The sequence below is a fragment of the Trachypithecus francoisi genome, unplaced genomic scaffold (genome assembly GCF_009764315.1).
Source record: "Trachypithecus francoisi isolate TF-2019V2 unplaced genomic scaffold, Tfra_2.0 Lachesis_group12, whole genome shotgun sequence".
Lineage (NCBI taxonomy): Eukaryota > Metazoa > Chordata > Mammalia > Primates > Cercopithecidae > Trachypithecus > Trachypithecus francoisi.
In genome coordinates, this window is record NW_022681457.1 from 35,426,791 (window position 1) to 35,454,013 (window position 27,223).

General features: G+C 36.5%; 1 long non-coding RNA gene across 1 annotated transcript in view; it reads left to right on the forward strand.

Moving 5' to 3' along the window:
- Nucleotides 1-26,850, forward strand: part of LOC117093829 — a 45,872-nt gene extending 19,022 nt beyond the window's left edge. Inside the window, exon 3 of the long non-coding RNA XR_004441263.1 lies at nucleotides 26,778-26,850. This is a non-coding gene — a long non-coding RNA (uncharacterized LOC117093829). The remainder of the gene's footprint in view (nucleotides 1-26,777) is intronic.
- The last annotated feature ends 373 nt before the right edge of the window (nucleotides 26,851-27,223 follow it).

Sequence of the window (27,223 nt, forward strand, 5' to 3'; positions counted from 1 at the left end):
GAGCAGGTTGTTCAGTTTCCATGTAGTTGAGCAGTTTTGGGTCAGTTTCTTAATCCTGAGTTCTAGTTTGATTGCACTGTGGTCTGAGAGACAGTTTGTTATAATTTATGTTCTGTTGTATTTGCTGAGGAGTGTTTTACTTCCAACTATGTGCTCAATTTTGGAATAATTGCAATGTGGTGCTGAGAAGAATATATATTCTGTTGATTTGGGGTGGAGAGTTCTGTAGATGTCTATTAGGTCTGCAGTTCAATTCCTGGATATCCTTGCTAACTTTCTTTCTCGTTGGTCTTTCTAACATTGACAGTGGGGTGTTAAAGTCTCCCATTATTATTGTGTGGGAGTCTAAGTCTCTTTGAAAGTCTCTGAGGACTTGCTTTATGTATCTGGGAGCTCCTGTATTGGGTGCATATATATTTAGAATAGTTAGCTCTTCTTGTTGAGTTGATCCCTTTACCATTATGTAATGACCTTCTTTTTCTCTTTTGATCTTTGTTGGTTTAAAGTCTGTTTTATCAGAGACTAGGATTGCAACCCCTCCTTTTTCTGTTTTCCTTTTGCTTGGTAGATCTTCCTCTATCCCTTTATTTTGAGCCTATGTATGTCTGCACGTGAGATGGGTCTCCTGAATACAGCACATTGATGAGTCTTGACTCTTTATCAGATTTGCCAGTCTGTGTCTTTTAATTGGAGAATTGAGCGCCTTATATTTAAGGTTAATATTGTTATGTGTGAATTTGATCCTGTCATTATGATATTAGCTGGTTATTTTACTCATTAGTTGATGCAGTTTCTTCCTAGCATCGATGGTCTTTACATTTTGGCATGGTTTTGCAGTGGCTGGTACCAGTTGTTCCTTTCCATGTTTAGTGCTTCCTTCAGGAACTCTTGTAGGACAGGCCTGGTGGTGACAAAATCTCTAAGCATCTGCTTGTCTGTAAAGGATTTTATTTCTCCTTCACTTATGAAACTTAGTTTGGCTGGATATAAAATTCTGGGTTGAAAGTTATTTTCTTTAAGAATGTCAAATAGTGGCCCCAACTCTCTTCTTGTTTGCAGAGTTTCTGCTGAGAGGTCTGCTGTTAGTCTGATGGGTGTCCCTTTGTGAGTAACCCGACCTTTCTCTCTGGCTGCCCTTAACATTTTTTCCTTCATTTCAACTTTGGTGAATCTGACAATTATGTGTCTTGGAGTTGCTCTTCTCAAGGAGTATCTTTGTGGCATTCTCTGTATTTCCTGAATTTGAATGTTGGCCTGCCTTGCTAGGTTGGGGAAGTTCTCCTGGATAACATCCTGCAGAGTGTTTTCCATTTGGGTTCCATTCTCCCCATCACTTTCAGGTACTCTAAACAGATATAGATTGGGTCTATTCACATAGTCCCATATTTCTTGGAGGCTTTGTTCATTTTTTTTTATTTATTTTTATTTTTATTTTTTTTGAGATGGAGTCTCTCTCTGTCGCCCAGCCTGGAGTGAAGTGGCACGATCTCCACTCACTGCAAGCTCCGCTTCCCAGGTTCATGCCATTCTCTTGCCTCAGCCTCCCGTGTAGCTGGGACTACAGGCACCCACCACCATGCCTGGCTAATTTTTGTATTTTTAGTAGAGGCGGGGTTTCACCATGTTTGCCAGGATAGTCTCGATCTCTTGACCTCGTGATCTGCCCGTCTCGGCCTCCCAAAGTGCTGGGATTACAGGTGTGAGCCACCGTGCCTGGCCATTTCTTTTTACTCTTTTTTCTCTAAACTTCTCTTCTCACTTCATTTCACTCATTTGATCTTCAGTCACTGATACCTTTTCTTCCAGTTGATCGAATCTGTTACTGAAGCTTGTGCATTTGTCACGTAGTTCTCGTGCCATGGTTTTCAGTTCTATCAGGTCATTTAAGGACTTCTCTACATTGGTTATTCTAGTTAGCCTTTCGTCTAATCTTTTTTCAAGGTTTTTAGCTTCTTTGCGATGGTTTCAAACTTCCTCCTTTAGCTCGGAGAAGTTTGATCATCTGAAGCCTTCTTCTCTCAACTCGTCAGAGTCATTCTCCATCCAACTTTGTTCCGTTGCTCATGAAGAGCTGCATTTCTTTGCAGGGGGAAAGGTGCTCTGATTTTTAGACTTTTCAGCTTTTCTGCTCTGTTTTTTCCCCATCTTTGTGGTTTTATCTACCTTTGGTCTTTGATGATGGTGACGTACAGATGGGGTTTTGGTGTGGATGTCCTTTCTGTTTGTTATTTTTCCTTCTAACAGTCAGGACCCTCAGCTGCAAGTCTGTCGGAGTTTGCTGGAGGTCCACTACAGACCCTGTTTGCCTGGGTATCAACAGCAGATGCTGCAGAAGAGTGAATATTGCTGAACAGCAAATGTTGCTGTCTGATTGTTCCTCTGGAAACTTCATCTCAGAGGGGTACCCAGCTGTGTGGGGTGTGAGTCTGCCCCTACTGTCCGTTCTCAGATCTCAAACTTCATGCTGGGAGAACCACTACTCTCTTCAAAGTTGTCAGACAGGGACTTTTAAATCTGCCGAGGTTTCTGCTGCCTTCTGTTTGATTATGCCCTGTCCCCACAGGTGGAGTCTACAGAGGCAGGCAGGCCTCCTTGAGCTGCGGTGGGTTCCACCCCGTTCGAGCTTCCAGGCTGCTTTTTTTACCTACTGAAGCCTCAGCAATGGCTGGCACCCCCCCCCCCCCCCCCCCCCCCGCCCTCCGCTCCAGCCTTGCTGCTGCCTTGCTGTTAGATCTCAGACTGCTGTGCTAGCAGTGAGGGAGGCTCCGTGGGCGTGGGCCCTCTGAGACAGGCACGGGATATAATCTCCTGGTGTGCTGTTTGCTAAGACTCTTGGAAAAGTTCAGAATTAGAGTGGGAGTGACCCGAATTTCCAGGTGCTGTGTGTTCACAGTTTCCCTTGGCTAGAAAAGGGAGTTCTCTTACCCCTTTCACTTCTTGGATGAGGCCATGCCTTGTCCTGCTTTGGCTCTCGCTCAGTGGGCTGCACCCACTGTCCTGCACCCACTTTCCGATATGCCCCAGCAAGATGAACCCGGTACCTCAGTTGGAAATGCAGAAATCACCTGTCTTCTGTGTTGCTCACGCTGGGAGCTATAACCTGGAGCTGTTCCTATTTGGCCATCTTGGAACTGCCTCTGTACCTAGCAATGTAAAAGCATTCAGTGGATATTTCTCAGAGAATTGTTTCTGTTCCAGATTTTGAAGATGAAGTACTAAACAATATGTATCAAACCAAAGAAAAAATATTCCAGTTATTAATTCCAAGAAAAATAATGTTTGTACAAGAAATAAAATAAGCTCATAGCCTACTACCTCACTCAGCTGTGGAAATATTTACATAGTATTAATAATATAAGCTTTGCATATTACTATAAACAAAGTTGGCAATATAAACTTGAGAGAGGCTGAAGGAATAGTGTGTAGATGTGTAATAAGTAAAAAAAAAAAAAAAAACCTAGGTCTTCCTATAATTCTAGGAAATAAAAAGTATATATCTAACTAAAATATCACAATTACAAAAATTGCAAGAACAATTTTAATAAAAAATAGTGGCAAAGGGCCAGGCATGGCGGCTCATGCCCGTAACCCCAGCACTTTGGGAGGCTGAGGCAGATGGATCACTTGAGATCAGGATTTTGAGACCAGCCTGGCCAACATGGTGAAACTCCATCTCTACCAAAAATACAAAAATTAGCTGGGTGTGGTGGCAGGTGCCTATAATCACAGCTACTAGGGAGACTGAGGCCAGAGAATTGCCTGAACCTGGGAGGCAGAGGTTGCAGTGAGCCAAGATTGCACAACTGCACTCCAGCCTGGGTGACAGAGTGACACTCGGTCTCAAAAAAAATAAAAATAAAAAAAGGAGGAGGAGGGCAAAGTTTTTTTCTAGTGGGTAGAAATTTGGGAATTTGGGTGAGGAAAACCTTTTTTAATCGTAACATATAAAAATAATTTTTAAAACTGTATCCATGAGTAACTTTGATTTATCTTAGAAATAAATATATAAATATTTTAAAATGCTATTGATCATTTTGTTAACTATTCTTTATTGTCATGGTCATAAGCTTTAGGTTAACACCAATGAATCAAAACCACTAAATAATTTAAGCCCCTTTTACACTTAGAGGTCCAAAGCACTGACAAACCGGTTTAGCCAATTTGCATTAAAAATGGATGCACTGGCTGGGCGCAGTGTCTCACGCCTGTAATCCCAGCACTTTGGGAGGCCCAGGTGGACCGATCACGAGGTCAGCAGATCGAGACCATCCTGGCTAACGTGGTGAAACCTCTCTATCCTAAAAAATACAAAAAAATAGCCAGACTTGGTACTAGGCACCTATAGTCCCAGCTACTCGGGAGGCTGAGGCAGGAGAGTGGTGTGAAACAGGAGGCGGAGCTTGCAGTGAGCCGAGATCATGCCACTGCACTCCAGCCTGAGCAACAGAGCGAGACTCCACCAAAAAAAAAAAAAAAAAATACACTTATTTAGTCATAATTATCTCCAAAGCTATGGTACAAATAGCTCATTTAGTGTTTATTAAAACATATTACTACAACCACACTAGTCTAATTTATGCAAAATTTGTCTTGATTACAGTACATGTAGTTCATATGGCTCTTACATAGAACAAATGGGTTTGTAATTCTTTGGCTGTTTAAGGGGATGATTTACAAGTAAGTTTTGCATGGTTGTAACTTAGATTTGACTTAGAATGAGTTTCAAATTTAACCCTCTCACTCAAATAACAAGAAAATAAAACATGGCAATTCTAGAAAGACTAGGACATTTAAAATATGGAACAAAGTTAACTTCTGAAAGATAATGGAAACCTCAAAGACAGAATCATTTTAATGTTGGAATATTTCTGCAAGTATTTTGTAAATGTACTCCTTAGCTTCAAAATCAAATCTTCTAGGTGAACTGAAGTGAGAAAATGAAGTGCATTGTTCAAGTTCCTGAATGTCAGGCTACAAGTTTATCATTTCAAAGCTTAAAATGCTTTATAGCTTTTCAGCTGGCCTGTGAATAGAGGTGAATGTATTAGTTAAGGCAAAGACACTTTTTATATTCTCACTTAATTTTATTTTTTCTAAATTGGATTCACAGAGAAAAAAATATTCCTTTTCAGTAAACTTTAATCATTAACCAAGTACCAATAAGAAGAAATATATACTCTTTACGTTATATTTGAAAGGTCAGCTGTCTGTCATATATTCTTTTTTGCCTTGAAGGCAGTATGAGATCACACAATCTTATTTTACTTGGCTTGCTTCAAATTTATCACTTCTCCAGCTATCAATAGAACACAGTTTATAGCACGTTGTTCACATAAGCTGTGATATACATCTTCCAGCAAAGCATTCTAGTTTCTAAGATTTCTCTCTCTTCTTCATAAGAAAAACTCTTCCATTTCTCATTTGCTTACTTCAGAAGCATCCCTTTTAAAACATTTCCCCGTTGTAATACATGTCTGGTTGCAATCACTTGTGAGACTTGGCTTTGGATCATGGTACAGTAAAATACAATATATGCTCTAATTCATTTAACATAATTTCAATGAGCAACCATTACATGCAAAAATTTTAGTGGATGTAAAATGATGTGTAACGTATATTATATGAAGTCTCAATATAAATAATAACAAATTTTCCAAAGATAAAAGGGATCCACATTAGAAGTAGTGTCCCATCACCAGAAGTGTCATACATGGGAAAGATGACTCATTAGTACATGATGAATTTTTCTGAGTATTACATATGAGGAAGAAGAATCAATCACAGAGTAAGGTGAGATATTGTGTAGTAAAGAATTTAATCTTGCCCAAGAAATAGTATGGGCCTTGCCCTTGATTTCTAGGAAGTAAACTATAAACCTTTGGAATGTCATGGATGATAGGATTATTTTTGTATGCCTAGAGGCCTTAGGTCATGCCAGACAGTCTAACAATGTGATTCAGGAAACCAGCTACTTTGTTGGTTTCTAGGGAATTTTCCTATAAGTGCACTAATCCATCGTCCACTTAGATTAACCTGATCAATAAAGACTGGAACTCAACCTGCTGTATTTATCTCATAGGTAACTTAATTGAGGCCACTATCAACGGAGCTCCAAGCATCAGGAGGAGGCCTACCCATAAGAGTGGCTCCAAACAGGCCTTCCAAGTCCCCAGACACCACTAGATTAATACATTCCATAAATCATCAGAATCTGACTTAGAAATCTAGCTGCATATTTTCTTTCTTCAGTTTGTATGTTGACTTTTCTGTGGTTTTTGTATTATCCCCTTCACTCTGCCCAAGGTAGAGTAGAATGTGTTAGCAGTTGCATAGACTCTGCATTGACCAGCAAGACACAAATCTGGGGAAAGTCTATTATTCATCATATTCCTGGCCAGTATTTTCATGCTGAATTGAATGCCACATAGGGATAACAGCGTACATGGATTAATTCAGCTACAGTCAGAGACAAATTTTACAACACATTTTCCCAATGGGAGAACTTTCATTGTATAGATAACTGACTCTAGTATGTAAATAATACGCTAATTATTCTTCCAGTAAGTTTTCCCCCAAGTAACCAAGGCCAACTTCATTTTAGAGAGACCTCCACAGTCATCTGAGGGATATAAGTTTACTGGAGACGTTCCCTTAAATAAGTGAAGGCCTCTGTGACAATTCCTAAAGTGCCAGTTTCTGTGTTTTGGGGAAGAAGGCAAGATAATGTCTGGCTTCCACACAAAAAGCACAGTCCCGAAGTGACATATGGGAGGAAATTGTTGCTTACAGTTGTTGGGACACCCTAAATAGGAATGATTTGAGTTGGGTGACAGGTTGGCATTTCTTCCAACAGGCCTCTCAACCAACAAATATGCCTTAGAGTTGCCAGTTCAGTTTGAATATTTTAGTCTAGTTCTTGTTTTGGAGGGAATGTTTGAAGATAGTTGGTTCAACCTGTCCTGTTTGTTCATGTCACCAGATGGGTGATATGTCCTGTTTCTTCATGTCACCAGATGGGATGGCTGCTTTGTGGAAAAACGGAGAGAAGACTACAGGGATGGGAGCAGGTACTATATCCAGTGGTATTTTGTTTGGGAGGTGCTGGAGCCAACCTGCTGTTTCCAATATACTTCTTAGCCAGGTTAAGAATCATGGTCAGACCAGAGTCATGGTGTCATGGTGAGAGGACAGGGAGGGGAGGGCAGTCAACCCAGCAGTCAGTTAAATTTACGGTACTTGCCACAGTGTGGGAGGGCCACACAGGGCATTTTCCTTTATTAGAAAGGGTGAGTGCAAAAGAGCTTCTGAAAGACAAATTATCATAAATGGTTCTTTCTCTGCCATACCTCCCAGGGTCTAAGGTATTCTCTCCTCAATGGGGGGGTTACTCTCCTCCACTACCACAAAATCAATCTGTTCCTTTCCAGTAGCTTTAAGATCACTGTTTTTCCAATAATTTCCTATTCACACCAAAAACATTTGTCCATGAGTCAATTTCAAGAGAGACAAGAGCATTATAATAAAACAGCCACAATTAAATTTGAATCACCTCTTTTGGCTGGACTACCACTTGGAGAGTGCACCAGCTATGCCTGTCTGAGGTTTCCATTAGAGGGAAAGAAGTACTCATCATGCCCAGAAATTGTCAGTGTGGAATCCTGAACTTTCATCACTTTTATAAATATTTTTACTCTTGTAAGACTATTTTCTCCCAGTCCAGTCTCACTTGGCTAACTCCCACTGTTTCTAATTATAAGTATCTCCACCAGAAGTTCTTTCATTCCTCTTGACTAAGTTAGTTGCTTTTCTACTTTGCTCCAAAAAGTATTTTCCATAATATATAAAATTGCATACATAGATTCCCAAGTTCCCTACCCTAGTCTTTACTGGCTTAGATTATATTTTAACCAATAGTGCATTGGCAGCATTTAGCATAGGAACTTGCACATAATTGATCTTAATAGTGTAGACTAAATGAATAAAATAAACCCAGAAAAATAAAATCTTTGCAGGACAGTTTCAAATTTTCAATAAGGAGAAACTAAGTTTCAGCAGTCTCACTGCCAAGTCCAGAAAATGTGTATTTGTCTACTGATTGCACTATTGTTCATAATAACAAAAATTGATAACTAAATGTTGAACAGTGAAAGAATTGGTTAATAAATTGTGATGCATCTCTGTTGTAGAATACCATGCAGCCACAGCAAAGAAAATGTTGGACTTATATACATTTTATACCTTGAAGTAGTGTATCATCCACATATTTAAAAAATAGCAAGTTACAGATTCTTATGTATAGCATTATCCCATGATTAAGATTATTAAGAAACAAAATGTACACTTGCACATAGGTCAAGAGAAGACAGAAAATGAGAGAGACAGCGAGAAAGATATGAATACACCCAATTTAAACACAGGAATGCTGTAGCCATCTCTAAAGAGGGGTTACTTCTGAAGGTGAACTAGAGTTGGTAGAAAAGACTTTTGTTCATTTATTTATATCATGCAAAAAAAATGGAAACAAGGGTAGTTTCTTGTATTTTGTTATTTCTACTTTTCAAATAGCTTAAGCAATACATTTTTAAAGAGGAAACCAAACAAAGTATTAACAGTGCTGTTTTAGTGAAGTTAGATTGAAGATAATTTATCTTACTACTTGTATTCTGCTGTATTTTTCACTTTGCTGCAATAAGCATATATATTAAATAGAAGTTATGTAAGAATCTTTCTTGGCAAAGCCTGGGAAAGCAATGAAGATGACTGCTAGAGCAGAATATGCTATTATTTTATCTTCTACTCAATTCATCTTGAAAGTAAATGGATTGTAATGTAGGCCATAATTTTGTGTTTAATTGCCACCTATGTATGTTTCTCTCACTGCAATTAAAATGGACATAATGAAGAAAATGTTTATACCTTCTGCATAAATCATCAGAGAGTGTCCCTCTGGATTTCTCTGTCAAGAGTAGTTGTAATGTTTGTATTTTAAGTATTTATTACAATAGTGTGAAAACCCATCTTGCTTATTCCCACAGTGTCTGGGTTTGCATTAGGCACATGTAGATTTAATAAATGTTTATTGAACACCAAAATCATTGAATAACTCTAAAACTATAAAATCAAATCAATTAAATAGAGAAAGAAAGTTTAATTCCCCCAGGGAGCTTTTTCTGAAACAAAATTTTACAACCTGGGGAAATACCCATTTTGGAGTTGAACTCTTTATGGCTAAAACTGCATGGGGTGTCGTGATAAATATGTTTCCTTAAGGTTGCTTTTGTCTGACTGTTAGCAACTCACCAGGTGGCTGCAACTGTGGAAAAATATTTAGTTCTTTAAACATTTCAGTCATGCAGTAGTTCTTTAAACAGTGACAAATAGCCAATATTTCTCCATAGTTTATAACCTTTTCCTTAATAGGTTTTCCAGTGGGAGTGAGAGCTCCTATTTAGTCAACATTTAGTTAATGCTATTTTTCAAATTATCCGATATGACTAATTTAAAATGTCTTCACTTTTAATCAAATCATCTTTTTGCCCCAGCATGACCACTTTTTCAAATGCATAGTTTTATAGTTCTCAGCCTACTCGACTGCTCAGAAACAACTCTCCTTTAAATTGTGAATTTAGCAAACATTATTGACTACGATGGTCCAAATCAACACCAAAATAACTCTTTTAAAGCTATCATATTGTATACTAGTAATATACATAAAACGTTAGAATATTGGCACTTGACAATCCATTTGACCTTCGTTTTCATCATTCCTCTATTCTAAAAATTAATCTTGATCTCCACTTGTTAAAATATATTTCATTTATAAAATCTGGTCAAATGCCACTTCTTGATGCTTAATTGATTCCCTTTATTCAGAAGTGATTTTTCCTTCCTTTGAAAATTCATGATATGTTTTTATTTACAATCAAATATGTTTTTACATTTTGCAATCTGTTTTCACCTAACCTATTTTTTTAATTCATCTATCATGTATTTGATACTCCATAAAGTATTCAATAAGCATTAATTATGTGCATTGTACATGGTGAGTACCATTTTTAGGCACTGAAGAAGTTATAGCAAATATGAGAGAGTTTGTCCTTAAGGAGCTTACCATCTAGGTTTTTTCACTTAATGCATTCCAATTTATGTTAAAATTTATCTGGTCTTAGAATACTAGAATGAAAGCATCTTAAGGAAGGAGGTATCATTTTATTTATTCTTGGATACCTCTTTGCTCATCATAGAGTACATAATAAGCTTTGCAATATTTACACCAATATAACAAATTATTATTTATCAAATAGGCTATAGTATATTAATATTATCTCTTTTAATCCTCATTGCAACTATAAGATATACACAATTAGCATTATTTTAAAGATCTTACTAGAATTTTTATTTATAAAAGGTTATTTATACCAAATAGTATATCAAACATTTCAAAAGATTTCTTAAATAGTAAAAACTATAAAAATATGCAACTCAGTGGTCAAGAAATTAGAGGCTGTAAGGACCAAATAGCATAACCATTGTTTTCTCCCTAGTAGCAAATGTAAGGATGTTAAAATAGTCATGATTATTTGAAAATAAGTATTATCACCATATAACTAGGCATGTTTAAAGCATTTATAACAGAAACAGTGATGAAACATAGGAATAGGAGCTTCCAAAATTGATAAAAAATGTGATAAGACACTAATAATCACTATTATTGTTATAAATATTTAACCTTATAATTGCCATAGAACATGGGATATTAATATTGTAACTTTTAAAACTATATTTAAAAACTTCAATGACTGTAGAATACATCCAGTGCAGGAATAAGATGATCAGTCATTGAATTAGTTTACACATATGTAAGTCTAATATTAGCTTCCTGGGGTTAAAAAATTATGATTCATCCATATAACCCAGATCTCTCATGACATTATACTCTTTTGATATCTGTCATTTACTTCTTCATCTCTTGAGCTAGTCTTTCCAACCTCACTTAATCATCACAAATTAAAGTTTCTCAGATTTCTTGCTAGGCTCCTTATCTCCTGACTTTATTTTCTACAAATGTAATCATAGTCACTCCCATAACTTTAATTATGAGGCCATATTTCAATCATTGCCAATTTTCTAGCTCTAACACTTGCTCACTAATTTATGAGGTCAAACCTGACTGCAGAATGGCTTCAAAACTTTTTTTTTTTTTTAATCCAAAGGTCATTTTCCAAAGAATTTTCCATGGCTCACTCTGGCAGATATTTTAGTTTCACAGAGTCATGGAGCAACATGTAAGCTGTTGTAAGAATTTGTTTTCACCTTCAAATGAAATGGTGACTGTAAAAAATACATGTTTTGGGGTCAAGGGTGGGGGTGGGGAATCAGCAGGTTCAGGAAAGCTAGAAGAGACCAGTTAGGACAGAAGTTTGAACGGACATGTTTTGCTGATGTGAATATTACAAAAAGAGAGTAATCAAGGATTAATATATTTTTTTACATTCAAATATGTAGAAATTTGTAGTTGTCATTTACTGAGATCGAGAAAACTTCAGAAAAAGCAGCTGTGGAAACACAAATGGGATAAAATTTTAAAGTTAAGTTTTAGGAGCCTATTTTATATCCAAAAGAAGATGTATGAGTCTGTATTTGAAGGGAGATGTTCAAATTGGAAATAGAGATTTGGAAGCCATTAAATGGGTTTTAAATTAGTAAGATTTGATGAAATGCCCTCTCAAGTAAGGGAGCAGAGGAGTACATCTGACTTTTCTGTGACTTGGCCCTTGACATGTCTCAGAACAAACCTAAATCAGACTGTGCAGATACCACGTAAGTCAGTGCAATTTAGACGTTAATGTGAACATGATTTCTTTCACTTACATACAAATTAGGACCTCAAGGAAAACAGATTACAGTCGAATAGTTGAGTATATGTTTGTCTCATTTACTAGACTGGGGTTTCTCAAAGCTAGAAGTCATATATTATTTAATAATTTCTTCATCACCTAAGACTATTTCTTGAATATATTAAACATCCAATCATTGTTGAGTCAAACAGAATAGGAAAGTATTCCTATAGCAAATGTGATTGATGTCCATCCAATTCTTTGCAAGTCAGGTTTGCACACCCCTCAGACTTTGCCTTGTTTCTATCTTCACTATTCTCTGCAGACACGCTCTTGGCTGATGAGAATGACCTTGCAGGAAGAAGCAGGTTAGGCTCCATCCCCTTCCAAGAGTTACTAGTAGTCAATGCCTGACTTATGAAGCCCTTGAGAGTCTAGCACCCTTAGTTCTGTGGCGTAATTCAGGCATCAGAGCTCCCCGAATAATCAGACCTGGGCTACATTTCTCCTGAAACCATATCTTTGCATACCTTCTTCTCCTGCCCTATCACTTGAGTTTCTCTTGACAGCCCTCCTTCAATGAATCACATGTGCAAGGATTTCTGCCCTACACCTTATATCTAAGAAACAAGAACTAAAGTAATAGCTAAGCCACAAATGGAGACATATGACTCCTCAAGCATTTATCTAACATAATTAAATTAACCTAGAACTTCTAAATTATTAAACCTTTCTGGTTTCGGGGATGGAATGGAGAAGGGATTCTATTCTGTATTATTTGTGAGCTTTCAAATATAAATGACTTTGGAAATTTCAGGTCATCACTTATTTTTCCCCCACCTCTCACCCCAGCAAAATGTCAGACTCTTCTTTTTTTTTTCCAAGATAAGCAACCACTCATAGGTGAATGTATAAATATTTAAACTTTCTAAATTACAGTCATATTTCCAATGTCGTAGAGAGAAATGCATTGCCAGGCAAGTTCATGTCTATGTGAACATCATAGAGTGTACTCATACAAAGCTAAATGGTGTAGACTACTATACACCTAGAATATATTGTATAGTCTATTGCTTCCAGGCTGTAAACCTGTACAGTATGTTGCTGTACTCAATAGTATAAACAATTGTAATACAATGGTAAATATTTGTGTATCTCAACATATTTAAATATAGAAGAGGTACAGTAAAAATATGGTATAAAAGAAAAAATGATAAACCTGAAGAGGGCATTTACCATGAATAGAGCTTACAGGACTCAAAGTTGCTCTGGGTGAGTCAGTGAATTACTGGTTGAATGACCATGAAGGCCAAGGACAATACTGTACCCTACTGTAACTTTGTAAACACTGTACACTTGGACTACACTAAATTTATTTTTTAAAAATTATATCTCTTCAGTAATAATGTTATGTGTCTTGTTTATTGATGTACTTTGAACCATCCTTATGTCCCTGGGAAGAATCCTACTTAACCATGGTCAATGATCTTTTTAATATATTGTTGAATTCAGTCTGCTGGTATTTTGTTGAGAACTTCTGCATTTATGTTCATCAGCAATATTGGCCTGTAGTTTGCTTTGTAAGTTGTGTCTCTGGTTTTGGTATCAGGGTAATTGTGGCCTTGTAGAATGAGTTTGGAAGTATTGCCTTCACTTAATTTGTTAAAATACCTTGAGTAGAATTGGTATTAGTTCTTCTTTAAATGTTGGTATAATTCAGCACTATAGCCATCAGATCTTGGGCTTTTCTTTGATGGTAGGCTCTTTTATTACTGCTTCTATCTCATTTCTTGTTATTTATCTGGTCAGGTTTTCTATTTTGTCATGGTTCAATCGTGTTAGGTTGTATGTGCCCAGAAATTTATCCATTTTTGCCAGGTTTTCCAATTTATTGGCATATAATTGATCACAGTCGTCTCCGATGATAGTTTGCATTTTTGTGGTATCAGTCATAATGTCTAATTTTTCATTTCTGATTTTATGTATTTGGGTCTCATCTCTGTTTTTCTCAGTCTAGTTGAAGGTTTGTGGTTTTGTTTATCCCTTAAAAAACAAACTTTTCATTTCACTGATCTTTTGTGGGTTTTTTAGCCTCAATTTTATTTATTTATTCTTTGACCTTTATTATTTCTTACATTATTTAATTTTGGGTTTGATTTGTTCTTGCTTTTCTGGTTATTTAAGGTGCATAATTAAAGACTCAATTTTTTGGATGTGGGCCTTTATTACTATATACATCCCTCTCAGGACTACTTTTTCTGTATCCCATAGATTTGGGTATGCTATGTTTCCATTTTCATTTGTTTCAATTTTTTTTTTAAATTTCTTCTTAATATCTTAATTGACCCATCAGTAACTCAAGAGCATATTGTTTTATTTTCATATATTTGTATGATTTCCAAAGTTCCTCTTGTTTTTGATTTCTGATTATATTCTGTTGTAGTCAGAAAAGACACTATGATTTCAATTTTTTTGAATTTGCTGAGACTTGTTTTGTGGCCTAACATATAGTCTATCCTGGAAAATGTTCCGTGTACTGATGAAAATAATACGTATTCTGCAGCTGTTTGATGAAATGTTCCATAAATGTCTGTTAGGTTTGTTTGGTCTATATTGCAGATTAAAACAGATATTTCTTTGTTGACTTTTCTGTCTAGATCATCTGTCCAATGCTGAAGTTGTGATGTTGAAGTCCCTAATTATTGGAGTTAAATAATAAATGAACCCCAGCTTATTGTAACTTTTTTACTTTATACAATTTTTCCTTTTTTTTTTTTTTGAGACGGAGTCTCGCTCTATCGCCCAGGCTGGAGTGCAGTGGCCGGATCTCAGCTCACTGCAAGCTCCGCCTCCCAGGTTTAGGCCATTCTCCTGCCTCAGCCTCCCGAGTAGCTGGGACTACAGGCGCCCGCCACCTCGCCCGGCTAGGTTTTTGTATTTTTTTTAGTAGAGATGGGGTTTCACAGTGTTAGCCAGGATGGTCTCGATCTCCTGACCTCGTGATCCACCCGTCTCGGCCTCCCAAAGGGCTGGGATTACAGGCTTGAGCCACCGTGCCCGGCCAATTTTTACTTATTTTTAACCTTTTACCTTTTCTGTCATAATACATTTTAAAACACACACATTGTGCAACTGTCCAAAAATATTTTCTGTCTTTACATCCTTTTTCTAAATGTTTTTATTATAAATTTTCTTATTTTTGTTTTTTACTGCTTAAATTTTTTTGTTAAAAACAAATACACACACACACAGTAGCCTAGGCCTACACAGGATCAGGATTATCAGTATCATAGTCTTCTACCTACACATCTTCTACCTACACATCTTTAGGTAGATCTTTAGGGGCATTAATACACATGAAGTTGTTATCTCTTATTATAACAATTCCTTCTTTTGAAATGTCTCCTGAAAGACCTTCCTGAAGCTGTTTAACAGTTAACTTATTTTTTAATGAATAGAAGGAATACACTCTTAAATAATGATATAAAGTATAGTATAGTAAATACATAAACCTTTAACTTAGTTGTTTATTACTATTGTCAAGTAATATGTACTGTACATAATCATAATGGTTATAGTTTTATAAGACTGATAGCACAGTAGGTTTGTTGACACCAAAATCATCATAAACACACAAACATGTGAGTAATGCATTGCACTAAAACATTACAACTACTCTGATGTCACCAGAAAATAGAAATTTTTCAGCTCCATTATAATCTTATGGGACCACCGTCAAACGTGTGGCCCCTCATTGGCTAAAGTGTTGTTATGCAGCATGTGACTGTATAGCAAAACCATAAAGAGTTCAGGAAATCTTTGAAATGTTTTTAAATCCCTGATGTTTAGTTGAAGCTATACTATTTAGAAATAAAAACAAAATCCTAAGTCCCTCAACTGACTGAAGTCTCCCCTCTTGGCCAAGGGGATACCAGGACAACCTTGGAAACTAAGTTCTCAGCCACAACACGATGGGAGGTCAGACATACCTGTTATAACCCCTACCTTGCTAACTACCATCAGGCTTTCTTCCCTAAGGGCTAGACAGAAAACACCCCTTTCAAAAGACTCCATCCCAGACATCAACCAACCGCCTGACTGCTGGCCCTCCCTTTTGCAGTTTCAACAAAGCTAGTGACCACCATTTCTTCCTGATGGAGTGGTTTTGGCTAAGGGTTTTCGTGTATTTTGTTTCACTTTTTGATGTCAGGCAGTTGAAAATTCCACCCTTGAATCATGCCAATGCCATCATTTTTTTGTACATGGAACCCCTGAAAAGGCATGAAGCTCAACTGTGCATTTTCTCCTCTCATAAATATTCAGGACTCCTCCTGTAACTTATTAAATATGTGTATTTGGCCTTCCTGCTCAGCATAATTTCTATTCCCTTTGCCCCTCCCTCAAAGTATGCTTCTGGCTTCTGGTCACAGGCTATGGTTCTCAGCCTGTCAAAATGGCCATCCTACAGGCTGCACCCTCTTGTAAGAAATAAAGCTCTCCTTTCCAAACTTATGAACTTTGTCATTCTTCAGTTGACACTGTGCTATTATAAAAAATATTTACTTGGGCAGACAAAACCAATACCCTGCGCTTTGACTTTGGAAATTTCTTTAGCTTTTCTTTCAGTAAATCATAGGTCATTATGCTCTGTCCACATACCCATCTGTTGACATGTATGTAACATGCGGCATGTGCCTCGCACTGTTACCCATTGGAGTGCCTATGTGACTTAACTGACTCCTGCCCTGCTTTTTTCCCTAATCAATATCTATGTCACATAGCTGAATTCTTACTCGGTCTTAACTCTGCTTAGTTTTAGGAAACAGGATGTTTGTGGTCAAAGTTCCTTCTTAGGACTAAAGCAGTAAAAGATGGGAAAATCAATGATGGAAGCTTACTTGACCTCTGAAGAAACACTGGCTTCATTTTAATCCAATTTCCATATTAAATAACAGTCTAGCCAGTACCATAAAAGTTGAAAATCACCATGACAATGACAAGAAGGGAAAAAGGGCAGAAGAGAGTCTCCTTGATTTCAGGGAAATCTTCATCCCTCCTTGATTCCAGGAAAATCTTTATCCCTTCTTAAGAAAAGCAAAAATATTCCTGCCTTTGCTTTCATTTCCCAACCCCTTCATTAAAAATATCCTATATCTGTTACTTCCTGGTTCTCAGGAGCTGAGAAGTTGATTGGTGGGCCACTCTCCCACTTCTCCATTTTATGAGCATCAAATAAAGCCCTCTCTTCTCAATGCTCCTTTTCCATTTCATATACTGGCTTCACAACACCAAACATAAAAGACCCCACATTTTAGGGTAACTGGGAACCCCTACTAACAATAATGGTTAAAGTGTCACAGAAAATATTAGGCCCAGGCATTAACATAACTAGAATCCAGAGAGAGAACAAGCAAGGTCCTTTTGGGGGAAGGAAGCAAGATGGAAGAGAAAATGAAAGGGAGATGAAGGAGTGAAAGGACAGAAGTATGAAGGAGGGAAGATGGCTAAGAATGAAAGGAGCCTGGAAAGCTGGCATCCAAAGAAATTGAGGTTCAGCATCTGCAGAAAATTTATTTCTTTGACCCAGGGAGTCCCTCTTCAGTAAGGAGGATTATCAAAACTTCGATATATCTCCCTTGGCAATGTTCGTATATTATTTCCCAACTTATATGAAAGAAAACTAAGAGACAGCTTGCCTTGTGAGAAGACAGTGTGGATGTGGCAATGAGAAGATGAAATGTAAATCCTTTTATGTTGTTACAAGTTAGACATAAAAAAAGACCTCACTGGCGTGTCTAACAGTCAGTGATTTTGCAGAGACAGCTCTGCCCCTTGCATGGCATTGTGCTGTGGCTAATTGGACCAGGCAGTCTTTTTCATTAGTGTTTTGCGTTTCTGCCCTAGTAATGTAAAGGTAAATCTATTTTTATCTTCTTGGCTGTATCTATTGATATTTAATGACAGGAAGTTCACCTTTCAGTACAACTAAAAATATTATGCCTCTCAGGATTATTGGTTTTCTTTTTTTTTTTTTTATCTACACTGAACAAAAAGATCACCATAATAATCATATTCTATTTGAATGATGGTGTAAATGTATTGGCATTTTTCCTCTCAAGTAAAACTCAAAGTGGAGCTTTCAGCCTTCTAGAGAGAAACATTTTGGTCTCTTCATAGTTCGCACTGTTACACCCCACAGTCACTTGCCCATTATTCATTCTCTCTGCCCAGATGGTAAAATAACAAGCTTTGTACTCCATTGCTGTGCGTGTTGGTGCTTCATAGATGGCGTGCTGAGAGAATCTGCCCTCTCCTAAAGTGTATATTGGAAGTTTCAGGAAAAGGCCCAATATCCTTCAAAATCTTACCTTCTCTAATAAGGGAGGTGAAGAATGTCAAGAAAAGGCCACTAGCAGTCCCCTGGGAATGATCTGTTTCCTCGCCAAGAACTAGTGGTCTGCACTGGGATTTCTTGTCTTCTTTTAACGCTCATGCCATAGTCAGGTTTCCAAGAAATGCAACATATGGCATCCTACAGAAAAAAATATATATATATACCCAGTGTTATTTATGTGCAGATTTCTGTCCTGAGAATAGCTCTAGGGATCTGGGATGAGAGTATAGGAGAAAAATGAGAAAGTCATTTTCCTCCATTAATTCTAGAGCTTATCCAAGTTATCAGGTTCATTAGTCATACTAACTTCCAAATTTTTCAAAATTAAAGATAAGACTGAATTATCTTAATCTTATAAGAGAAACAGGTTGATAATACTAAACTTGGAGTATATAGATGCATTAACCTTGGAATATATAAGTTCTTTCTACCTCCTCAAGTTCTTCTGATTCATTCTCAACTTCACTAAACAAGAATCCATAAAGGCAGAAGACAAAAAATATGTGACTATTGTCAAGTGGGCTCAAAAGTTTTCACTCATATTTATAGAATCCTTATAATGTTACTGGCATAGAGCCAAGTATTTTATATGTATGATCTCAATCCCCACCAAATCTGATATGGGTGATATTATTTTCCCCTCTTGTGGATGAGACCATAGGAACCAGGGAGGATAAATAACTGGCCCACAAACATATAAACAGTAAGTGGCAGAATGAAGTTTAAATCCAGAAAACCAGAGACTTTGCTCTCAACTAATAATTTGAAATAAAAGTTATTACTCTTCTAATGAGGGAGACATTCCCTTCAAGTCTTGTTTTTCTGCATAAAAATTCATGCAGATATTATATGTGACAACTTCTAATATTTGTTTTAAGAATAAAATTTGTTTAATGTAACCTTTTGGTTACCAGATGAGACACTGTTGCATTTTAAAAATTAGTTTCTGAAATTTTGGTGGAATTGAAAAATATAAATACTACATGTCAAATTTTCTTATTATTGTATACATACACATAGATTTGATGTGAAAAGTGATCAACTGATGAATGAACAAATGTGTGATCTATTAATTCTGTTGTCTTCCATTGTATATTCCTAAGAATTGGGTTCAGCCTGGCTTAAGAAGCAAAGCAAAATAACCCTCCCCAGATTAAAATCCTCCAGTGGCTTGTCTAGAATATAAAGTCCCAACTAGGGAAAATATAGCCCTTGATGATCAATTCCTGGCTAATTCTCCAGCTTTACACCTAACTCTAGTCATATTCAACTTCACTTAAAAATCCATACACTGTGTTCTAGTTACTTCTAATTGTTTCCTAAATCCCTGCTCATGTTCAGGGCTTTTTGCAATTCTGTTGCTCAGCTAATCACTCTTCATCCTTGGACTTCTATTTAAACATTTCTTTTGAAACATCTTTCTTAATTCAATTATCTAAATCAAAAGTAGATGACTTTCCTATGTATTCCCATAATATACTACACTTCTCCATTTAGTACTTCACCCTTAGTATTGAAACTGACTTACTATTGATCTGTATTCTCCATTATATTATAAACTCTTTGAGAGCAAGTGCAATGTCATATTCACCTTTATTTTATTAGCACTTAGCACAGTACCAGACCGTCATAGTAAATACTTAAGAAAATATTGACTATTGAATTAATACTTTTACCTTTACTACTGATGAAGGGAGTTGAAAAATAGTTATTAGGTAAAACAATTATATCAGTAAGTATCAACTCCTTTTACTAATCTAAAATTTGGGACATTTCACAATGTTATATAATTACAATGGTGCTCAATGTATTTCTATCTTTCATCATTATTTTATCCGTTTATCCATTTTTTAGGGTCTCTTTACTCTTTTTGTAATATCTTCTTCCTCTGAAGTTGGCCTCAATATAGCTCTCTCTGAGGAATCTGAATGAGATTTTAATAGAGGTGACAACTTGGTTTAAGTTCAGGCCTATGCAAATCATTGCTCTCAGTGAAATTCACCTCTACTTCTTAAACTACACAATTTGCTGGCTTAATACACTCATAATAGTTTTATAAAAATAGAGTACTTATTTGCCTTTTTGAGAATTGTAATTAGTTGTTACCTTTCTGGCATTTTTGCATCATCTTCTAGATTGTGACTTCTACTTCACTTGATTAAAAGAGCAATGTCTGCCTGCTGACTCACTGTGATTAGTAACCCATTTTACATACAGGAAGAAACAAATCGTTTTGCTAAATATGTTATGTGGACAATTCATTTGGAAAAAGCAATTTTTTTCCTTTGATGTAAATTTAGCAAAAGGGAGAGAAAATGCACTTCATAAAGAAAAGACTAGTATCTTTCCTGCATAATTCTGTGTATCAGAGTCACAAGAGTAGATAGATGGGACATTCAAATTGAGTTATTTGAGAAGAGCTTATTTAAGGTATTGTTTATAAAAGTGCACTCACAACCACAACAACTGCACAAGGTAGGGCTAGTGCAGTACCTAAAGTGAGTAATAGCCGAACACCAAGTGGGAAAGATTACCAAAATCTGTAGACAGAAAGACAGAGAGATGTGTGGAGCGATCTGAGTGACTTTCCTCAAAAGATTCAGCCTATCCTGTGGCATATCCACAGGGAGGAAGTTTACTCCTTCCCTCCAGTCTCCAGCCAGTACTCTGGAGTAGTTTAATATAACCGGAATCCAGAGAGAGAACAAGAAAGGTCATGGAGGTAATTCTTACAGATTTTCCTCTTGGGGTACACAGCAAGTCAGAGAAGGTTAAAGAGTAGATCTGAATGGCCCAACAGAATTCGTGAATACAATCTCGTTTCCAGTTAACCTCCACTGACTATTATTAAGTAACCTTTAAGTTCATAGGAAAATAACATAACAAGCTTAGACCAAGCCATCATTCACCCAGCTCCAGGATCTTTTGCTGAACTCAGGGACTCTGCCCTTCTGCTAGGGGATATTCTAGCAAAATTACAATTTACAAATTGATAACTTCTAAAATTGGCAGCTCTTGTGTGTGTATTTTCAAATGTTTCTTACTGCTACTACATTGTTAATTTCTAATTATTACCAAGTTTTCTACAGTTTAGAAAGATGTGTAATCTCACAGCCTATTTCCATCATCCAGAATATTTATGTCATTGTAGATATAACTTCTCACCCTTCTATATTGTGCCGTCAATGTGTGGTTTCTCTGGGGAGATGGATTACTCTTTCAATAGATCCTAACTAGCCTCTGGTCATTAGACTGAAAATTCCAAGAATGCAGGATTCATGTTAGGATATATTTTTGGATATTTAACCTTCTGTTTCAGCAAAACGTCAATAAGTCTTTCTAAAACAAAAATGAATATAAAACATATTTACCTTTTTTTCCATTTTGGCAATTAAAATCATTTACCATAATGAAATGCCTTTGAATTTTTTTAAGTGTGGGCTAACCATTTTTCAGCTCTTTATCAAGGCCTTTGTCTGAATAGATTTTTCTTATAAAAGATAGTCTATAAAAAACGAGTTCATATAGAGCTTGAGACTTATTGCAAGGTACATTACCAAGGCAGCAAGGGTGAGAGAGGGAAGAAGGTAAATCAAATACAGGATATATATTTCCAAACGATTCAAACCTCCACAAGAAAATATAACAGTGACTTAATCACATGGAACATGTAAGGTTGTTCAGAGCCATGCTGCTTTGCAATAGTTTCCTGGGGAAAGAAAGGAAAATAATTTATCTTCAGATTTCCTGACCTTGTCTCCTCTTTCCCAGTGGCCAACATTGACCACATGCATTAACAAAGCCTACAAAAAAAAAAAAAAAAAAAAAAAAAAAACTTTCAGGTTGTGTCAACCAGACACTCCAGCAAGCTGCTCTGGAAGTCATAACCATGCTCTGATGTGTGAGGCTTTACCTAAGTCCAGAGTGGTGGAAGGAGCTAGAGCATGTTGAGATCTGTTTATTCCTGGCCTGGGCTCCTAATTCCTGAAGTTCCTCATTATGTTGGGACCAAGGGAAGCAAGACCTTAATCATAATCTTGAGATTAGCAAAAACAAGTGGCAGTATTATATGATGGAACATGACATTCCATTGAGCAAGAGGTTTGGAGCCAGGAAATTAACTATTTAGCAGTTAACTGTGAAACAAAGTGGATCTGGGGAACATCATAAATTGAGTCTCTGATATTCACACACATATTCCCATGATATCTGGCTTTGTGGTGCCACAAGAGAAATAACAACAAAATGTTATGACTTCTCTGAAACAGGAGGTACAAGTTCAATCTCTGAAGATGATGGAGGAATATACCTACACTTGAAGCCATTTGGAATCACAACTTTACACCTCTCTCTTCTTCAAAGTCCTCTCTCCCAAAACAGGCACCCCTTTCTAGGGTCATTCATTCTAAAATCTATGTGTAATTTCAGCCTATTTGAACTGGAATAGGAGTAACCAACCAAATCAGTATTGTTTTCAACAGTAAGCGCTAAGGATGATATATATTTTCAATAAACATGTATCTTTTTTATTATACTTTAAGTCCTGGTATATATGTGCAGAATGTTCAGATTTGTTATGTAGATATACATGTGCCATGGTGGTTTGCTGCACCCATCAAACCATCATTTACATTAGGTATTTCTCCTAATGCTATCCCTTCCCTAGTCGCCATCCCCTGACAGGACCTGTTGTGTGATGTTCCTCTCCCTGTATCTAAATGTTCTCATAGTTCAGCTTCTACTTAGGAGTGTTAATATGTGGTGTTTGGTTTTTTGTTCCTGTGTTAGTTTGTTGAGAATGATGGTTTCCAGTTTCATCCACGTAGCCACAAAGGACATGAACTCATCCTTTTTTATGGTTGCATAGTATTCCATGGTATATATGGGCCACATTTTCTTTATACAGTCTATCATTGATGGACATTTGGGTTAGTTCCAAGACTTTGCTATTGTGAACAGTGCTGCAGTAAACATACCTGTGCATGTGTCTTTATAGTAGAATGATTTATAATCCTTTGGGTTTATACCAATAATGGGATTGCTGGGTCAAATAGTATTTCTGGTTCTAGATCCTTGAGGAATCTTATAATATATATTCTGTCCTGACAACAGAGTAAGATAATACATAAAACACATATCTGTGACAGACTTTCCAATGGAAAATATTCTAAGTGGAAGACACTGACTAAAGCAGTCCTTGTTAGTTTCCCTGTAGAATTCTTCTAAAATTATAGAAAAACTCAGCACGTAGGCCAATCACAATTATACTTACAGCTTGTGTTTATGAAACACCTAACTTTCTGAATAATAATAATATCATTAAGGAAACAAAAAATAATTTTGGCATTTACCTATTTTCTAACATTCCTGATACATACACACACACACACACACACACACACACATATACATATTTTAAAAATTCCTTTTGTATAAACTCATCAATATGTTTTATTATTTTGTTTTTTGTATTTTACACGTTTGTTTAATAGTTCCATTTTTGAAAGCATATTTAGCATGCCATAAGAAATCACTACAAAAATAAGTACCTCATTCTTTCTCTCTCTTTTTACTGCATTCTTTCTTGAAACCAATCCAATTCAATCTAAATGGAGGTGACTCCACAGCACCACTACTATTGCTAATGCAATAATGACTAGTGTTTTCCACAATACTCCATTGATGGTCTGGAACTATCAGACACAGGTGATGGAAATAATCATTCTTTCCTTCTTATTTTCTTCACTTGACTTCTAGGACACAGTATATCTAACAACAGCTTTTTACCTCAAGAGCAGCCTATTCAATGTCTCATTACCAGCTTCTGTTCCTCTCTCAACTTTCTCAGAGAGTGTTTCACTTCTGTCAATTCCTCTCTTCTCATGTACATTCAGATACCTAAATAAACTCATCCAGTCCGACTAAAAAATACTAATTCTGCTCTGATGATTTCTAAATTTCAATGTCTAGTCTAAATCTTTATTCTGAGCTGCATACTCATATACCCATGTATGCAATTGTGTTCTCACATCTCCATCTCATATCTAAAAGGCATCTCACACGTTATTTGGCCAGAACAGAATACTTTTTCTCCATGTAAATTTTTCTTCCCTCAGGTTTTCAATAAACTGAACCATTTCTTCAGGTGGTCAGTCCCCGAAACTTAGAGCCTTTCCACAGCTCTTCCTTTTCTTCTAAACTCCTTACTCATTCATAAGCCAGCATTAACTTATTAACTTTTAAAATACATGCTGAATCAGCATTTCTTGATCGTACGTTACCACTGTCCTCGTCCATGACACCATCCTGTCTTCTTTTGACTTCAGCATTGAGCTGCTAATTTTGCCCCCATTCATGTACTTTCTTCACAGACCAGAATGGCAAATTTCCTTTTTTTCTCCCCCAAGCTTTTTCCTCCTCTATATTACTCCTTATCAGAACAGAACAGAGAAATATGATTCATGCTACTTGCATCCCTCCTAAGACTCTGGCAAATAAGTAACTGTTGAAATGTTTTTCATATGGCTCCTATCTTCCTAAATGTTCTAAGTTACTTCTCCTTTCTAGGGCCTTTAGTTAACATAAAAGAAATTTAATTGACTAAATTTTGTATTTTAAAAGCGTTACATTGCTATGAGATCAACTATAAAGCACCTTCTAACTAAAGATCTTATTAAAGGTATCCAAGTATTTTCTTACTGAACATTTTAAGCACATAACTAAACACATTTTAAACCTAGTGTTTTGGTTCCACTCTATTCACACTCCATGCAAGTTCTAGAAAATTTGCATTTAAGTCAAATATGTGTAAATCAATTCAAATTAATTCAGGAGAATGATTTATTTAAGGAAATTGTACAGTGAGTCCTTTTTAAAGACATTTTTTATTAAGTGAATCATCACTCTCTAAAACATCTCATTTTAAAATTCAGATTTGCATTTATAAGGTTTACTTATCATAGGATCCCCTGTATCTCCAAACTTCTCTAGCTTAAAATATTTTTGGCTTGGTTTTTCTCTTAGTAATAAAAACATTGTTTTACTGCTTAATTAGTATATATCTTAAACTGACTTCAAAACTGACACATTTCCATGACTTAATTCTCCTGAGGGTTAATCCCCTCGGTCACATTTGAACGTCTTTCCAAACATTGTTATCTGACATAATTAAATTTAAAAAGTCACCTCTTTATATTTTTATTCATTTTTACAATTCATTGCATAATAATTTCAGCATACGTAAAAGTAAACAAAATTATTTTTACTTATAACCACTTGTTTCTGAACTTTAGCAGTGTTGACATTTTAGACCAAATAGTTACTTTGGGGAAGTGCTGTCCTGTGCATTTAGGTATATTTTAGAAAATTTAGCAGTATCCTTGGCCTCTTTTTCTAAATGTCAGTGGCATCTGACTCCCAGGCATCAGAGTAAAAAAAAATATATCCAGATCTTGCCATATGTTCTCTGAAGCAAGGCTTCCCAAACCCCTGAGCCATGGACTGGTACTAGTCCATGGCCTGTCAGGAACTGGGCCGCACAGCAAGAGGTGAGCTGTGGTCAAGCCAGCATTATTACCTGAGCTCCGTCTCCTGTCAGAAACAATGGTGCCATTACATTCTGATAAGATGGCAAACCCTATTGTGAACTGCACCTACGAGGGATCGAGGTTGCATAGTCTTTATGAGAATCTCAGGCATGATGATCTGAGGTGAAACAGTTTCATCCCAAAACCAGCACCTCCAACCCCATCTGTGGAAAAATTGTCTTCCGCAAAACTGATGTCTGGTGCCAAAAAGATTGGGACCGCTGCTCTGAAGGACAAAATTGATCCTGCTTAAGAACTACTGCAAAGGCCATCCACTCCCTTACTTTCCAGATATATGACTTAATCCATATATTCTCCAGTCATCTATCTATCTATCCATCTATCTATAAACAATCACAACACCATAACCACAACTACAAATATGTAACAACAGTTACTCAATATCATTAAATAGCCAGAATCTTCTCCAAATTCCAATTCCCTCATAAATAACACATTTTTCTTTCTGCAGTCTTTTTTTGTGTGTTACTCTCTGTCTCCTCTCTCTTTTTCAATCTCTAGATAGATAAATGTTAAAAGATAGATAGATAGATAGATAGATAGATAGATAGATAGATAGACAGACATGTAGGTACACACACTCATCTCTGGAAAGATAAGTACATACTCACACGCCCACAGACAAAGAATACACATATATATGTGTGGGTATGAGTGGGTGCATGTGGATAGTTTGAATTAGAGTACAAAGTAAATATAACATAATTAGATTTAAGTCTTTTAAAATCTTATGGTTTCATCATTAGTCTCTTGATATTCCTAGGGAGTTACATATTAAAGAAATTGCTTCATTTTTCCTATAGAATTTCACAAAGACTTGATTTTCTAATTGTTTTCCCATAGTGTAGATGACTGTTTTTCTTTGTATTTCCTGGTATTTGAATCCCAGTGGAAGTCTTTGCACATCCATCTGAGGGGATTAACCCTTTATTTCCCAAGGAAACAGAAATGGCTTCCCTTGAGGCAACTGCCAAGCAAAACATACAGCTCCTCTTCAGTACCTACGCAGTACCTACGTCCACCACCTCTTTTTGCTTCTGAACTAAACTCAAGACCCAGCAGACCCCTCAAGGTGAGATGCAAGTGTGACCCATAAGAAGGTTTGTGACACTCCAGAAGCACTAGATTTTTCCAATTTATACAGATAGAAATCCAGGGTACATGTATGGGAATGTATGCTAAGGATTTAAGATAATGATGAAAGGAACATAAAGTTGAATCAGGCTGAATTTACTTATATTGGCTCACTATGCAGAGATTTTGCATTCAACAATGTAGCTCAGAGAATTTTAAAAAGGCTATAATAGTTTATTTGGTTTGTGGGCTGAAATATGGATCAAAAGATGATCTCCAATGAGTGAATTAGAAATACCTAATCTTAGCCG